General features: G+C 46.0%; 1 protein-coding gene across 6 annotated transcripts in view; it reads right to left on the bottom strand.

Annotated features, from left to right (window-relative positions):
• Window positions 1-17728, bottom strand: part of TOGARAM2 (TOG array regulator of axonemal microtubules 2) — a 51552-nt gene extending 33824 nt beyond the window's left edge. Inside the window, exon 1 of one of the 6 annotated variants that reach the window (XM_090134735.1) lies at window positions 16704-17728. The gene's annotated coding sequence lies outside the window, so the exon portion shown is untranslated. Of the gene's footprint in view, window positions 1-1889; window positions 2127-4475; window positions 4581-9143; window positions 9338-15005; window positions 15303-16703 lie in introns of those variants that run through there. The other 5 variants (XM_090134734.1, XM_090134732.1, XM_031598732.2 and 2 more) reach the window with 5 other exon arrangements.
• Between the last annotated feature and the right edge of the window lie 574 nt (window positions 17729-18302).

The following is an 18302-nucleotide window of genomic DNA, read 5'->3' as shown; positions in this document are numbered from 1 at the left end:
TGGAAGTATCAGGCATGTCTCCCCAGTGCCTTGCAAAGAGAGCTCTCCTGCCCTATCCCTGCCTCTTCAGTAGTAAAGGATCGCTAAAATACGCCCTCTGCCCCATGCACTGCTCCCTGTGTGGCCTCCCATACCGTTCCCTGCATCTTTCATAAAGGCACAAACAAGTGCAAGCACTCTGACTACGGCAGGTTGTCACAGACACCTGCATAATTCCGAGGTAGCTCCAAGAAGCATCCCAAGGGTTCTGTCCTGTTCTGTGTAACCACCAGGCAGGGAAATTTGCAACAACCTGAACCAATCTCATTCAGCAGCGCTGTGGGATCTGAGTTACGTATCAAAATTTTTCATTGCGAGTAACAAGCACTGGGAGCACAAAGGCTCTAATGAGATGGGTTTAATTGTCCATTTTATTACTCTTGTATCTATTTTGTTAAGTCCTAGTGCTCTTCTTAGTGCTGTACAAACCTTGAAAGACAACAGTTCCCACTGCTCAGAATTTACTCCCTGCTCCTTAGGGCACTTAAACATCCCTCTATCACATTCAGGATCTCAGTCCACCTTTCCAGCATTACTGACATTTTTAAAGTCTCCATTCACCTCAGCTCCCAGATCACCTAACTCCGTGAGCATTTGGATTCCCAGACCTCCACAGGCTGCTGCTAAAAGCAAACAAAGCTGAAGAACAGGATGAAAAGTGGACAGCGTGAACTCTGCTGCCAGCTTGCCACCCAGCCTGCAGCAAAATGTAAATCTTAAGGTCAGGAAAATAGAGCCTCTAAACACGACCTCTGCATGCATGAACTTCAGTTGATTACAGGTCAGCATCTCCAGCTGAAATATGAGAATGATGCTTGGAAGCTTCTCCAAAAAGGACATCCTCAGTGTGACAAGCACTGCACAAGTGCAAGAGGCTGCTGCTGTCATCACAGCTGTGGTCCCTGCAGTTACACTGAGAGGGAAGAAAAGGAAGGGAGAAAAGGGAAGCAAAGATATTCTCTCCAGAGAGAGAAAAAGAAATGGAGGGAGAGTAAACCTGCCAACAGCAGTGATAATGAGCAGACAGTCCTCATTTCTAAGCCCTTCACAACTTGGTCTGGCCCCACTCTGCAGCTGAAGCAGGCCAGCATCTCTGCACTCCAAAAGGAACACAAGGTATATCAGGCTGTTGTTCTTCCCTCCTCACCCTTCAACAGATCTAGTTCTCAGAGATCTGTACTTCTTGGAATAAACCTCTCTGAAAACAGAGGCCAAGCTGAAGGAAAGTTTGTTCATCAGGTGCTATGATTTTAGGATCAGACAGCCAGAAAGTTATGCAAGGTTCTCTTTCTTTCTCTGCTTGGAAAAAGCAAACAGACAAAAAAACACAATTCTACTTCTCCTCTCACCCTTTTAAGTGAGGCGCCAAGGTTCAACTTAGTGAAACACAGCCATTTAAACCATGTCCAAAGCAGACTTGGTTACCACCCCACAGGGATGAGCAGGCACAGCAGGACCACAGAACCGTGCCCTAACCCTCAGCAGTGACTGATTCAGAAAGCAGATTTGATTTTGACCTCCCTTGGTTTTACTTGGAAAACAACACTGTGAGCTCCAGAAGGACCACAAGTGCAGTCTGTGCTTTTAGCCCATTTGGAGCAGCTGGGCAGGGACTCTCTCTTTTCCTGTGTGCAGCAAAGAGGGGATGTCGTGCTTGAGCTGAGGGCTCTCGCTCTGCTGCTATGCCATGGCAAGAATCACGTTGACCCTTTTCATGTGAAGAGTGGCTTCCTTGTCATTAACATCAGCTGCTCAGCAGCCCCTGCCTGGCCTGCCTTCCCCTCCTCTATCCACCACCCCACACGCTGCTTTCCCACCGCAGCAGGAAGCAGCCAGGGCTGCTCACCAACCTCCTTCACAGACAGCTGCGGCCTTCACTTCGCAAGCTTCACTCCATGCCGAGAAGCTCATAATCCTCCTGAGAAATGTGAATCCCTGCTGCAGGTCACCTTCCACAAGGCAACAAGGATTTCTGGTGCTCCAGAGCCTGCATTTCCCAAGCCGGGAGCTGGGACAGCCATTGGCAAGGCAGCCCCCTCCTCCAGGAGGAGATCGGCCCACCCGGCCAGGTGCACTAGCTCCAAAAGCAAACAGTGTCACGTGCCAGGAATAAACAAGGCTGCATAGCAACCGCTTCTCTGAAGAAATCTGGAAGAATATCTCCTGCCTGCAGTGTTGGCAGGCAGCTCCTCAGGTGCTGCACCAGCAAGCACCTCAGGGAGATCAGCAGCACCCAAAGCACAGCGCACAAGCAAATAGCAAAGCATCACTGGCAACTCATAAAAGGAAGAGGAAGTTTTCCACCCCCCTTTGCCACAAGATTAAGAATTTGACAACTTTTGTGCTTGGATCAGCAGCGTGAGATTGGAAACCTTCTTGTTTGGATTGGTGTAAATCCATGCCAGTCCTACAAAAAGCATTGTATTCAGGGAAGATTAGCAAAAGAGGAAAAATAATTCTGCCCAAGTGTCCCACACTTCCTGCCATCTCCACTAAACGAGAATTTTGCACCACCCTCATTGCAAATACATTATACCTCTCTGCTATGGATAACTACATGAAGATGAACAGATGCTTGGTTTTACAACTGCACGTTTTGTTCTTGCTGTGCTTACTCAAAAGCTATTTTTCAAATGTGAAAATAATGACTTTTCCATCATTTCTGTGGCAAGTTTTGGAGGGTTCCATAACAAAATCAGCACTGGCTGTTTTTACAAACACACACACAAAAAGAGAAATTTTGAGCAGAAGTGCAGCGCTGTTCCCTGTTAATGACAAGGAACAGAAGCTCATTCTGTCTGTGCCACGATTTGGATGGAGAGCATCTGCAAGAATATTCTGAAAAGAAGGAATTCTCCCTCCAAGCACTGAGCCCTTGTGCAGCCTGCAAGCTAACAGAGAAGCACCAAGAGGATTTTTACCTGGAAAAATGTGCAGTAATGGAACTCCTATAGGAAAACAAATAAAAAACAAACATCAGCAATCCTTTCCCAGCAGGACAGTCAGCCCATTGTGACATGGGGAAATGGCTGACAACTCAGTCAGCAAACCAGCATCCAAGCCAATAGGTAGCATCTTCCTGCCTCTGCTGAATCACTCTGTCAGCAACAACAGTGTAGGATTCCAGGATTCAGCCTTACAGTGAGGCAAATTTCAACCTCCCAAGACTTTCATTTTCTCCAAGGCCGAGTAATTAGGACCATGAGAAAATAACAAGCCTATACATCACAGGATGGCAGAAAATTGGCCAACTACAGCACGTGGGTGTCCAAGTGTGACATTACCTGCACAAAACAGGAGAATTCTCAAAAAAGTTTTTCCTCTTTGCTACAAACAAGCAGCAGAGAACTGCCTCAGACTCCAGCACTGCTTTATGCTGTTAGAGAGGCTAGGAAAACTCTGCCTCAACTCTGTTGCAGGCTGCAGGCAAGACTTAATTTCATGCAGCTCCTGCCTGTAAAAACAGCATAGCAGAAATGCTGCTTGTTCAGCTCTCTCCTGGTTTTCTTCTTGGACAATAAATCCTTCAGGCCAGGGAACTCTCTTTCTACAAGCACAGGTCATCTAAAGGAGCCATTGGTTAGGGGCAATTCCATAACATGGCAGTGGCACTGCCTAGTCAAAAGATATTCCCTGGTATGGTGTTCAATCTGTTCCCTTTAATTAAGCTGAGTAACAAGCTACCAGCTCAGCTCTAGCAAAAAATGTAAGCTGCTGGGTATCTCAAATGAGCAACTCTATGGGAAAGCAACATTAGGAGAACTGAAAAGTGTGATCCTCATTAAACCACCAAAATAATGACCAAAATTGAGCAAAGATTGTCAGCCTGTCAGACTGAGACCACCTGGCAGTATCCAGCATCCAGTCTCCGGCCTGGAGTACTGACACACCTTGCCCTTCTGCTGGTGAGGCAGATTCAACAGCCCATATGCTTAGCCTGAAAAACAGGGAGACAAAGTTTTATTTCATTCTTCCTAAAATGGAAGAAAAAATTGCTGCTGTGAGAGGAGAAAGGAGTACCTTCACTGCTCAGCCTCACATCATCTCACTTCATCTCGGGTAGCATCACCCACGTGGCCACGTTATGTCACCTGCAGACCCTTAATGACACAATGCAGGAGCAGTGTCTCGTGCATACAGACAGCCTAGAAATGAACCTGGTTGCAGCGCCATTCCTTGAGGCATCCCTCCCAGTAGGTTAACAAAATTACTTGCCATGAAATCCCTACACATGAAGCACAGCCTCTTCATTTTAACAAATACATTTTGGATGTATTCGGCTAAACCTCTGCTCTCCCTGCTTTGACCAGCAACCTGCTCTCAGGCTGCATTTTCCTACAGCAGCAGAGAAGCCTTGGGGCTAAGCAGAGCTTTTCTGCTGTCCAGAGCAGGGATGGAAATAATGCCACCTTACACACTTGTAACCTGATAGTTACCCCTTTCGACATCTTTTCTTTCACATAGCATACTTGCTGGGCAGCATGGCCCTTTGCAGCAGCCTCACAGCACACATACAGCTTCTTATTTTGTTCTCAGGAACCACTGCTAGGTTGGGAACCCTTGGGCTTTCCCCATGGCAACCTCATTTGTGCACTGGGCAAGGGCAACCAACGCTGTGTGGCATTTGAGCCTACAGGAGAAATGACCCAAGCACACAGCTGGTCTGGAGCCAGCAGGTTTATGCAGACCTTCTGGTTATGTGACAACGAGCAGAAGCAGGTTATTAATTTAGCACCGAAGGTGCCAATGAAGCTTTGCAGGCTGGGAGGGAACAGATGAGCTTCACTAACAAATACAAGCTGGGTTCTGAGCCAATGGTAAAAATTGATGTGAGCTGAAATACCAACATACAGAAAAAAAATGTGAGTGACACGAAGGCTTTTTATTTTTTAAATACTCATTTCTTAATCCTGGATTCCTAACGGAGAAAAAAACAGGCAGAAAACAGGATGAATAGAGATACTGCTGCACCTGCCTTTCTCCAACCTGCCTCTTGCTTTGGTCAAGACCTCCCTGGCTTTTCTTTATTAATTAGACTCAAATCAGCAGGGCCCTGAGGGCTTTGAGAGGGCCACTGTCTTCTGCTTCCTTCCCCCCCCACCAAATGGTGTCACAGAGAATAAATCAAATAATCCAAATAACGACAGGAGAGGTGTGTGGGGGACGCACCCTCATGCCAAGCAGTTAGAAGCCAGTAATACACAAAACACACCATACATTGGCAGCCATGCCCATGGCAGGGAGTTGGAACTGGCTGGTCTTTAAGGTCCCTTCCACCCCAAGCATTCAGTGATTCTATGAAAATTGATGTGATGGGTGAAAAAGTGCTTGTTTCAACCACTTCCATTAAAAAAAAAAAAAGTTTTAAAACTGAACATTTGATATTTTTCTTAAATTACCCTCATCCAATTGTAAAATGGTGTCCATTTGGAGTAACTCTAATTCCAAAGGGTGAATCCCTACCTCAGCACAAAGCCGACCTGCAGGCACCCTCTGGTGACTCAGGGCACTGCACACACCATACTTCCAACCTAATTCATTTAGGATTGCACGGTCTTCAGCTAAGCCTGTTTGGTTCCCTATGTTGCTAATCTGGTTAACTGCATATTGGTTAATTGCAAGCTTTAACTCACTGCCAAATGTGGCAAGTCACTGTCTGGTCACTCTGGCTACCTGAAAAGTCAGCAGCCACACAGAGCTGAGCCTCAGCTGTGGATGCAGAGAAACCAGCTGCTGGCACCTGCTATCCAGCACAAGTTGCATGGCATTTACTTTATCATAATAGAATGGTTTTCATGTAACACGAGGAAAAAAGAATAAATAAATTTGCATATCCTTAACACAAAGTCTGGGGAGTAATATACACAGTAAAAACATGACTTTCCTATGGGTCTAAATATCATGCAGCCACTTCAAAAGCAGGGCATGTGGGTCAGTGTGCGAGCATGGTGTGGTCAAAGTCTTCTCCCCAGCTTTGCCAGAATTCAGCCCTAATCCTTTTGAAAACCAAACTCAGCTCCTACAGCTTTCACCCCACAGTGTCTGTACTGGCCTGCTGGAGAGGCAGGAGGTGGGCAAAGCCCAGCCAACCTCTGTTACAGACCAACATTTCTGCAGTGCCAGCAAAAAATAATGTAATAAATAAAAGATTTGTTTCAGCTATTGAAAAATCCATGCAATGATAGTGGCAAATCTATACATTGAAGGTGCCTGAGACTGAAGATAGAAAGAGAAGTCAGGCCTGCAACTTATTCTACCTGCCACCAGCTTTGAAAGGCCCTGAAAAACACTTCCAACTTGCATCAATCCCTGGTAAGAGCTTGGCAGGGAGCATACTGCAAGCTGGAAGTTGCCCAAACCTGCCAGCAGGTAACAACCCACCTCAAACAGATGGGAAGGCTTCTTCCAAACGCTCCCACATTGAAAAACGTTATTACAACGGAGATGAAGAGCTCAATTTCCTTGCTAATGGCTTTCCACTCAATTCTCCTGCGGCTCCAGAAATTAGCTGCCTGAGCACCAAGGGAAGGAAAAATAGGTACAGGAAGGTGGATTTTTCTCAAAGAGCTACAAAGCTGAATATTTACAAAGCCTTGCAAAGTCGTGGAGAAGACTGCAGTGGTAGATAAGTTCCCCATTTTACCTTCACTGTTTTAAACAGAACTCTGTGCCTACAATGGAGAAAGCTCTGCGTGGCTTTGTAGGAAGTAGAAATATCAGAAATCGTGGGGCTGATCCTGACCCCACTGAAAGCAAGCAGCCGCAGTGCATAGCCTATGGATGCTTTGTGAAACTACTCCTCTTCTGAAACGCATTATCTCCATCAGTCCCAGGTGGAAAATTATTTCCAGCCACTGGCCCACAGCAAGGAATAATGATGGATGAAAAATGGCCGCACTATCATTTTCCATGAGATGCCAGAAATGAGGTATGGGGGATTGCTGGTGGGAATGCTGTGAGGTGGCAGCACAGAGGGAACAGCTCATTTAGCAGCCAGCCCTTCTCTGCCACCAGCAGCTGTGCACCAGGCCTTCAGCACAAAGCAGAGCTCATTCACAGCAAAGAGCAACCAATGAGCCTATTGAAATGCCATAAATCCTACGCTGGCGGAGCTTGAAGCAATTCCTGCCTCCACACAAAATTAGGCCTTATGGCTGCACCTAAAGGCGGGCAGGTAATTGAAAGATGAGGACATTTAGAAGAGACCCGTTGAGCACCAAGAAAGGAAAGCTTTGGGGGCAGGAAGAAAAACTCACAACCAGTGCCTGGGTAAGGTGACTGCCAACTCATTGTGGATCCCACTACTGCACTGTGGCAGCTGCTAACGAAGCAAATCTTTCTTCCTGCTCCTGACATGGTGTCATTCCATTCCTCATCTGAGTGAGAACAAGAATGTCCAGGGGTGTACCATTATCTTAATGCAAAGCCAGGGCTTTACCATTCTTCTCAAATATAAAAATGCATCACCCAGATAACATTTCCTGAGACTTCAGCAACGTATGTTTTTAAAAGACATGCTGCCTCTGGAGCAGAAGGGATGAGTAAAAGTTGAGATTCCTACATGGGATAGAATTGTGCTCTGGGGCATCAATTGATGCTCCTTATGAACAAAGGCACTTCCTTCTACCAACCTCGATGAGTTTTGAGCAATAATTGAATGACAGTGGAGATTTGCACTGTACCTAGGAACATCAAGCTAGGCATCCAAAGATATGCCCTTGAAACCTTGTATAATGACAAGGTTACACCTGTGTCCAGGTTCCTCTGGAGACTCAGGCATGGGCATGTTCCTCTCTACAGCTGCCAAAGAGCTCTGAGTCTGTGGGGCAAAAGGTTTACCACAAAACTACCATCACCTCTAGGATGGATGGATCCTGGCTACTCAAGTCTTTTGTTTTGTGTATGTGTTTGTCTGTGTTTTAAACCACAGGAGCTATAGGAAACCACAAGAGGACGTGACAGTTTGGGTCTTAATTCATTCCCATTAGCAAAACTGTAATTCATTTTAAATACCAGGGAACAACCTTCAGAGCACAGCCTACAATGTGGAACCAGGCTTCTTCATGCAGTCTGTCATCTGTGCGTTTTTAAAACAATACAAAAAAAGAGTCTTCGATAAAAAGATTTTTCTCCAAATGCATCCATGAGCTGTGATCTTTCATTTTCCACAAAACAGATAAAGAAAAGATCAAAACAATTGTCAGCTGAACAGTAGTTGAGATGCTTGAAAACACTTGGCAAAGCCATGCAACCATCTGAAACAAGCTGCTCCCATTTTGTCAGATGCTTTCCTTGTTAGATATTCACTTAAAAATGATAATCTGGCTAATATTTGTAATACATTTGTGTCCAAACTTGTAGGATCTACCCAGTAAAGCAAAGGAACGTCATGCCAGTGTCTTCTTGGTACCCACAGAAGCCCTAAGGAGAGCTGCAGAGGGGCTGCGGAGAGGCGAAGCACGCACCACACCTGTGCACATTCCTGGCACAGCATTCAGCAGCAGAGCCTTGCCCAGGAGAGACCACCCTGTGCCACCAGTTCAGCCAGCAAAGAGGAAAACACAGAGGCTAGCTGCAGAGATACAAACCTGGTACACCAGGCACTTAAAGCAGATCTGGCTGCACGTGACTTAGTAAAACCACAGATCTTTCCTTGGACAGACCCAGCCATCCACCTCACACCTCTCTCACTTCAGCTCCCAGCTGAGCAGTCTTCCTGGTCTGCAAAGAAGTGCAGCACGCTGTTTCTTTGAGGATGAGAGTGAGGCTTTCTCAGAAGTGTAAAACTTCATGTAGCTTTTGCACAAAAAACCCTTCGCTCCAGAGCCATCGGTCCATCCCACTGGAGGCAGGGAAGGAGCTCGCATGGATTTAATCTGTTTGTTTTTGCATGCATTCTGCTAGGAATAACAAAGGCTGTTATAGTTCTGTCTTCTCAAGGGACCCTTTAAAATTTTTTATTGCGACTATAACTCCAGTAAACACACACAAGTAAAATATACTCCCATGCAGCCAGCCAAAGAGTTTGAGTTCCTTTGGCAAAGGGCACTAACCGCAAAATAAATAAAATGCTTGCTGCAAGAATGACAAGAAGGGAGACCTACCTTCACCTTTGTTTTTGTTTACATGCTTCCATTAGTACCCGGGGAAGTTTAACTCTACCACGCTGGGTCCCCAGCCCCAAGTCCGCAGGTCTCAGCACACCTCTGGCAATCCACCACCCTGCAACTTCTCCTCAGCAATGCGGTCCCGATGCATTAAACTGTCACCGCTCACTAAGACATTAGACCTGATGACACCTAAGCAGATTCATTAATGTATTAGGCAAATGCAATCTGATTGGCTCCTTTTTTTAGGCGTTCAGCGAGCAGCATGCAAACAAACCTGGAGGATGAGGCTCTCGGGGGAGGGAAGGCAGCTTGCCAGCATTCTTGCTTAAATGGAGGGAAATAAAGCAGCAGCTCTCCCACAGTCACTCTGGAATTTGCAGCCTACTGCTTGCTTCAAGACAGCAGAAGACAAAATGTGGGATCAGCCTCCTAAGCCTTCCAAAGACGCAGTGTATCTTCCACATATACCGTGCATCTTTAAGTGCTGTTCTACTTCAAAGTGGTGTGGTATTAGCCGTGGCCAAACCAAATCTCAACCACCAAACTGCCCCTTGCACTTAGACAGAGGCAAACCACCTCTAAATTAATTGAACACATTGCAATCATAATACATCTGACTTCTGCAGGCAATTTGTCCTTAGTACCATGGGCTACAATCTCATTAGACCTCATAAATTAAGCAGAATCGGACTGGAAAGATGCTCGGAAAAGAGTCCTGGAGCTCAACAGGAAGCAGGATGAGCAATTCACACTGTTCCAGGTGACCACCATTCTGTATGTGACTACAAAACACGCCATCAAACACAACACAGATCCTCCCCAGTAATATCACAATGTGATCACATCTTGTATTCATAAAGACATAAGGCAATCCACTCAGCCCACTCCACTGGTTTTTCATCATAAAACATTTAGTAAGCCTGAAGGTCTGGACAAAGCAGTGATTTGCTGCAGAATAATGCTTATCAGCACCAGGGTCTTGTGAGCACATCTTACTAGACAGACACTCAGGGCCCTGTCATTGCTCAAACACAGGATGACATTGCTTTTCTGTGCCCCTAGCTTCTGGAAGGATCTATGCCTGTCCACCAGCAGCCCAGCCCTTGTTTCACCCAACCAGAACACTGCACTTGTCTCTCCTGAGGAACTGCTGGATGAACACAAACCATATTGTGCTGGAAGGCAGGAAAAGAAGCGAGCAGTAACAGCTTCCAGCCCATTACTGCATTACTTGGGTTTTAGCTGGATGCAATAGGAAGGTTATATGATGGCAGACCGGGACCTGAGTAGGAGGCACTATGACAGTATGACTAAACCACCGTATTCTGGGGAAGCAAGTGGGAGAAGAGGAAGAAGCAGCACACTGCAGTGCTTTGCCTGCTTGCCACAACCCCCATCACATTTAACATACTGGCAACGTCTTTTCACCACCTGCCAAAAATTCATGCTCTTACATGGCACTGAACAGTTAAATATTTCTGCACATCGCTCCCCTACCCCTCCCCTCTTCTTTCCAAGAAGGAATCAATGCCTTGTCCTGCTGCACATCTGTCCATTGCTTCCTGGTTTTTTTTTTTTTGTGTGTGTGTGTGTGTGTTTTGTTTGTTTGTTTTTTTAAGCTGTGTAATTAAGAGCTTATATAAAATTGATTTAAAGTGAGCCCGGTCTTGGGGTGACTCCATGAGGGGGAGGTAGGGGTGCTCAGCAGATCAAGGATGGGTTCATCTGCTTGTTCCCTGGGACAGCTGAACTTTGAAGGAGGGCTCCTAGGGAGCAGAAGGGCTCTACACAGCAATGTGACTGGAAACCAGATTGCTCGAGGATCTTGAACTCTTATTTAATTCATAGATTTAGAAAAGGCTCACGCACAGCACTGCAAAGCAGAGCGCAGCTGAGTTTGTGCCCTCCACTGGGATGAAATATTGCATTTGCCCACCGTGGGGCTCTGGTGCCTTTCTCTAAAATATCAAGTCCAGGACCCTCAGAGATGGGTTTCTGAACAATACAGTTTACTTAAGACGAATCCAGTCTGTCAGTTCACATATTCAATTCACAGGGCTAGCAGTGTGCCCTCGTGGCCAAGAAGGTGCATCAAAAAGAATATATCCATCAGGTTGAGGGAGGTGATCCTCCCCCTCTATTCTAAATGTGGCTGCATTGGAACAGAGTACTGTGCCAGTCCTGGGCTCCCCAGCTCAACAAAAGACAGGGATCTCCTAAAAGGAGCGCAACAAGAGGCCACAAAGACGATAAAGGGCCTGGAGCATCTCCCATATGAGGAAAGGCAGAGTAACCTGGATCTGTTCAGCCTGGGGAAATGGATGACTGAGGGGAAGGGGGATCTGATTCATGTTTATAAATATCTAAAGGGAGGTGGGAAGCAAACAGACGAGGCCAGGTTCTTCTCAGTGTGTAGCAATAGGACAAGAAGAAATGGCCTAAAACTTGAACATAAGAAGTTCCGTGGAAGAACTTTACTGCAAGAGCGAACAACTGCCCAGAGAGGTTGTGGAGCATCCTTATCTGGAGATACTGAAGACCTGTCTGGACACCTACCCGTGCAACCTGCTGTAGGGAAGTACTTTAGCAGGGGGTTGGACTCAATGATTTCCTGTGATCCCTTCCAACCCCTGCGATTCTGTGATATTGGTGATTGAGCACACCTCACCTCTGCCCTCTGCAAAACAAGCTTGTTAAATCAGCTGCAAGTTTATCCCTCTTAGAAACCAACCTCTGATTTTCAACCAGCTGATTTCACATGCATTTGCAGCCACATAATCAGCAGTTTATTTACATATGAATACCTTCTTCATAAACAATGCCAACAGGTGATGGTAACGACTCCAGAACCAGGTGCACACTCCAGCATCAGAGCACACATTGATGTCTGAACTCTCTGAACATAAGAAAAGGAAAAAGGCTGCATAGCAATGAGGAAAAAAGTGTGAGAAACAGCTCTGTGAGCACCAAGTGGGACAAAGAGAAGGGCTGAAGCAGAGATCCCCCCTGAGAGCCCACTCTGGGGCCAGAACATCCCCAACACTCACTGCTGTATTCATGTTTCTGAAAGGGAATGATAGGGCTACATTCAAGCTCTCCTTCTGAGGCACGTGTCAGAGCTGCACAGTCACCCATTTTTGTTTCCCACATCTCTAATGAAGGAGGATTTCTTGCACTCCCACACACCTCCCCCTTCTGATCTGTCAGTTTTTTTTCCCTCTCTAAACACCAAGCATGAGCTGAGCCCTAGGAAACCACACCCGAAACCCTTTCAGACTTCAGAAATGCAAAACATCACAGATGAGAGCTGGAGCAACTGAGACCCCCAGTTCTCCCCTCTCTTCAAGATATTACAGCACTATGATTCAAAACAGCATTAAATGATGCTACGTTTGGCTCTGGCAACTGAGAAATGATAAAGGAAGGACTAGCAAACAGAGGGACTCCAAGAGGAAGGAGAACAGGCAACCTTTGGAGACACCAATCCTGCAGCTGGAAGCATCGAGCTGACTCGGGGCTTAATGGAAGGAAGATTCGTACAGGGGGATCTACTGTAAACCTTCAACAGCTATAATGCGATGACACCGGGAGCCCCACTCAGCAAGCACTATTTTTGATGTTCAGAGCATTTCTTATCAGATGCAATTAAAGCTCTAATCTTAAATCCTTGGGAGAAAATAAATCCCAGGCCTCAAAGCTACACAAGCTCACCTTGCCAAAGCAAGCCTTTCCTTCCTGAGTCACACAGTGACATCAGGCACAGCAGGCCTGCTTCTCAAGCTGCCTCCTGAAGTCATGGGAACTACAGGAACCCTTAAGCAAATTGATGAAAGCTAAGGTTCTGTGCACACCATTAAACTTCACACACCAGAGAAACACACTTTACAAATTAATTTGGACACACAGACCATGCTTATTTAACTCTCTTTTCTGTAGATATATATTCTCACAAGGCTTCACTTGTCATCTGCTATGGTCCCTGAGTACACTTAAGTTCTGCACATCCCCAGAAGTGCTATTACTGTTTTACATTTAAAAAAAAAAGATCACCACCAGTCCCTTCTTTTCTGCCATCCCAGCATTTTAAGCACATTGCAACAGCTTTCCCACAGAGACAACACGCACATGCAGTGCAAGACAAGGAGCTAGAAGGCACAGCCACAGGAATACACCTTGTCTGTGCAGCAGAGCACAGGGCTGGGGACAGCTGCCAGCAGTGCAGACACAGGCTGAGCACCCAGTGGTTTTGTATCACATATATTTCCCTCACTGTTCTGCAAAGCAATCAGCAGATTGGAGCTGTGAGCTAAAAGATGGCTAGAAAAACCTTTTATGTTTACCACGGTCCCAAAACTTGTATCAGCCCTCCTGATGTGCAATAGGAGTTTCTCTGCCTTGGCTCAGCAGGGGAAACAATTGGACAGCCAGTGTCACTCCTCAGACAGTTCAGATTACAGCACTGTTATCGATGTGTATCATCCATTGGTGTGCATAGGGTGCTTTCCTACTCACAGCATTTTGGTAGCACTGGGAACACTGTTCTGCTCAGACTTCTGTATAGAAATGTCAGTGCTAACTTCTCTCCTGTCCTGGACATGAAACATGAACTGAGGCACAAAACAGTTATCAGTCCCTTCTACAAAGCAACAGTTGGTGCAGCTTTCAGCATCTTACATAGGGTTCTCCATTTGAACAACCTTAGTTAGACAAAAATTTATTTATAGATAGAGAAAAATCCTTTCTATAAATATAAAAAATTTCACTGGAATTGCAGAAACTGTAGGAAAGGAATCGCCACTTTGAAACTCCTCCAGAGTTCATACTTCCCAGAAAAGCCATCCCTTCATCCTATTAGTTTACTTCACATAAACATACCCTTTTGCCAAATCCTTAATTGTAGAATTGTTTGCACTGGAAAGGACTCTTGCATAGTGTAAAAATAGAGGTATGTAGCTACCTCTGACCAATTTTCAGATAACCCAAGCAATGAGAATTAGTCACAAGCAGATAACAAAAAAGAAACAGCTTACCCTGCTCTAAAGATAAGGGTTCACTGGAAAATACCCTAAAGGAAACAGTCTCCAAGTAGAGATCCTTCCCTCTTGGCTGCCAGCCTGTAAATGAGTTTAGGGAGGTCATATGGGTGAATTGCTTGCACCTGTGCTCCCAGGGCTGGCTCCACCCCTTCACCAGGTGCTCAATCACTGGTTCAGGCTGCGACTTAACAGTTCCCAGGCAACCATCTACTCCAACCCCCTGCAGTGAGCAGGGACACCCACAGCTCCACCAGGTGCTCAGAGCCCCATCCAGCCTGACCTTGGGTGTCTCCTAGGACTAGAGCACCCACCACCTCTCTGAGCAACCTGCCTCACCACCCCCACAGTAAAAATCTTTTCTTTATATTCAACCTAAATCTCCTTTCTCTAAGTATCTATGACCACAGGTTCTACTAAAGAGTCTGCTTCTTTCTTGTCGCTCCCCTAATCATCCCTACAAACTGTATTTCAGCTGTACGCCTTGATTTGAGGAGTCTGAATGCAAGACGATACTTCAGAGGACTGCAAGTCTGGAGAGCACCCAAGCCTGCAAAGTGCTGGAAGCCCCTCAGCTGGAACAGCAGCTATGGATGCCCATGTTCCCTAATCACACCACAAGATTTTCTGCATCACAGAGATCTCTGAAGCAACACAGAGCAACTCGAGCAAAAGCATATTCTACAAATCTTTGCTGTTAGCTGCTTTCCGAGAAAGCCCAGATGGTGGCAGAAGATCCTATCTGATCACAGGAACTTCCAGTTTAAAGAGTCATCGGTTCTGTCACAGACATTGCATGTGATACCATTTCTGTCTGACTTACCTCTACACCAAATCCTTGGGAGGCACCACAGATGGTCTCACCTGATGCAGAGTGGAAAGATTTTTCGTAGTTTCATTGACGTGGACACGAGAAAGTTCCTTGTTGATGCCAGTTTCCCACAGCAACTGCTGCCATGGTTATAAATCATTTATTGCCCCCCGTTGGCGAGCAGCTGAATATAAAGAATGGGCTTACTATGTGCAGGAGAGCATAGCAAGCACACAAACCTGCTCCTCCCGAAACGTGCCAGCAGGCAGCAAAGTGCTGCAGGGGTTTTGTTGCAGGGCCTTTGGGAAGTTGGTGAAACAGCTGACAGACAAGCGCGCTCTCATGCTGATGAAAGCAAGCAGCCCTCCAGCTTAGACACAGAGATTGAGGGGTCCTGAGTGCAGTAACTATCATGCAAGGAGCTCGGAGACAAACTATTCTCACAAAGCCAGCGCAGAGCTTGAAGGAAGCGTTTTTTCTCAAGGACAAAATGTACCATTAATTCCTTAAGATATGCCTAAATAACTTATAGTGCTCATTACCAAGCCAAGACATTTGAAATAACCTAGTTAAGCCCATCTCCGTGATTAGAAGAGCTTTGGATAGGCTCCAGGTCTGACCGTGACTTCACTCCCCCTCTTAGATAATGAGAGATCCACTCACACAAATCTCGTTTCCTCTCTCTCATCCTTCCCTGCAAAACAGCATTACGTCCTGCTGCCAGAACAGAAGCACAGAGAAGCACACGGGCTTTTCCTTAGGCAGAGACCCAGGCTTTCTTCCAAGCAGGATTTTCTTTGTGCTCTTATTGATCTTACAAGGAACCCACGCTCCGGGAGGGAGGTGGTGAGTAGCATCTCAGACAGGAAGGGTACGGCTGCCTGGCACCTAGGTGAAGTCATCCACTTGGAGCAAACTAGGAGGAATCATATTTCCCTACATCAATCATACTGCTCTCTGAAGTGAAACTGAAGTTTCAAGCTAGTCCTGGTTAATTAACTCACAGCATATGGGACTTTCCCACAGCCCACCTCCTGGATGGTCCCTCAAGGTCCCACAGCAGTGAGGCCAGACACGCAGGCAAGGAAACTGTTTGCAGTGACCTCTCTCCAACCCCCTCTTCACAGAGGACAGGGAACCAGCATCCCAAAAGCTAATTCCCCATGGATTAGTCCCCTGGAGATGGAATCTGTGTTAATAGCCTCAAGTGAAACTTACCTATAAGGCTATACACCTTATCTCAGTACTTTCTCAAATGTCTACTTGCTGATATTCCCAGTAACAAGGAATTTCCCAAGGACTAGTTATGCACCCTGAATCTTTCCTTTTCCATCTCTAACGGCGTACATTTTGCTGCCATTTGCTTCTTCTAACAACAATGTTGTTAAGATAGTTAAGAAGGGACAGGAGAAGCCACTAGCAAGAGAATTTTTTAAAAGTTGGACTGATGAACCATAAGCAAAAGTTCCATACACAGGTGCACATCCCAAAGGGGCAGCTCTTACTCCAGTACCACACTGCAAGGGAGGCAACAAGCACCTTCAGCACAAACCCTTGGCATAGTAGGAAGTTCCCCTGGAAGCAGAACCATAATAAGAGAGGATATTGTGACTGACACTGTCTCACAGCACGATGCATTCAGCAGTGCTAAAACGATGCCATCCTGAGTGTCACACTTCACAGGCTGTTCTTGACAGCCAAGGTACGTACCTTTTGTGAAGCTGCTGTGACACCCTCTGGTCAGCTGTGGTATCGCTCCTTACTGCAGATGTCATTTACTGCAGCAATCTGGAAATTAGGCCATCATCACATAAAAACAGCAAAGCAGTACCCCTCACGTTGTGCAGAGGTGCCCGGATAAGCGTTAAATACACACCTATAAATGGAACACAAGACACACTTGGCATATAAAAGCAGTACACATCAGAGTTTCTACCTCATGGACTTGCTGACTGTTTAACCACTAAGACTTGCACTGGACACATCTTAGACATTATACAAGCCCCCACAAACTCCACTGCTCAGAACAAGCAGCTGGTCTACCTTCCTGACTCCCTTCCTTCATACAAACACCAGCATCAGGGCTGCAAGGCAGGGCTGCTCAGTTCCCAACCCCTTCCTCCAGGTGATGTTGCATCTTTGAAAGACAACATAAATGCTTAGTCTATCAGCTGGCTGATACTTCATGCAGACAGATTAGCAGTTTTAATGGTTAGAAAGTGCACAGAACAGTCAGTTATCAACTCCTCAGGTGCAGGTAATTTTTGGAAGGACCCCAGCTGCTTGCAGTTGCCATACCCAGTTTCACACAGGATAGCTGCTTGAAGATGATGCAAGTAAAGGCTCAGAGGACACAGTGTGACCTGGCTGCCGACACCAGAAAAGAGCAGAATTCAGAGCCATTTGACCAACTTGCTGAACCAGGCTCACAGAATCTGTGTTGAGAAGTCACAGATGTTCCCTTCCTCTTTCTGCTGCCAGGTTCTTCCACGACGGTTCCTCTCCTGCAACAGGTTTCTGTTGTGCTGAAATGATGGACACAGGTAACACCCACCTTGACTTGAAACACAGACCCATAATCCAACACTAACAGCAAAGTAGTCAGCCCACTGCTTGACCCAAACCCACAGTGCTGCTTTGCCTTCTAGAAAAGCTGAGACACAGCTGTGTAGGACACTGTACAACTGCAATACAGGTACTGTTCTTGTTACTCCACACCCCAAGAGCTCAGCATCTCACCAGAGATGCACCAGACTGTCATTCACATCCCTCTTTCACCAGATTCAAAGCCAGTCTGTCTACAGGAACATCAGTACTACTTGAAAAGCTACACATCAGATTAACCTATGACACAATCCACTGTTTCTCAAGACAACACTGCAGCCCCAGTGCAACGAGAAGCTAAGTAACCAGAGTTGCAGATACTTTGCCTTGTAACCTATGAAGCTGTATTCCTCTTCCGTGAGAGAACTGGTTTGTACAAACAGGGCATTTCATCCTTCACCACCACCCTTAGGTGTCTAAGGGCTCTCTCAACAAAACCACAGGACAGGGATTTGGTAAAGGAGATGTATATTTATTCACTTTACAAAGAGGGCAGCATTTAGTTGCAACAGCTCCATTTATAGACAAATATATTGTACATTATAGTGGTGAATGGCTCAGACCTTTACCATGTTTCGCTCTTAAAAATGTGTTTGTACCTCTTCAGCTTCCATTAGCTGAGCAATCAGTTGTCCTTGCTCTGCCACTGAGGTTAAAAATTGATAATAAACATATAGCTGTGCGCTATGTATTCACAAGTATCCA

This window comes from Phasianus colchicus, chromosome 2, assembly GCF_987193195.1.
Source record: "Phasianus colchicus chromosome 2, bPhaCol1.hap1.1, whole genome shotgun sequence".
In the NCBI taxonomy this organism is placed as follows: domain Eukaryota; kingdom Metazoa; phylum Chordata; class Aves; order Galliformes; family Phasianidae; genus Phasianus; species Phasianus colchicus.
This window is presented reverse-complemented; position numbering and strand designations above follow the sequence as displayed.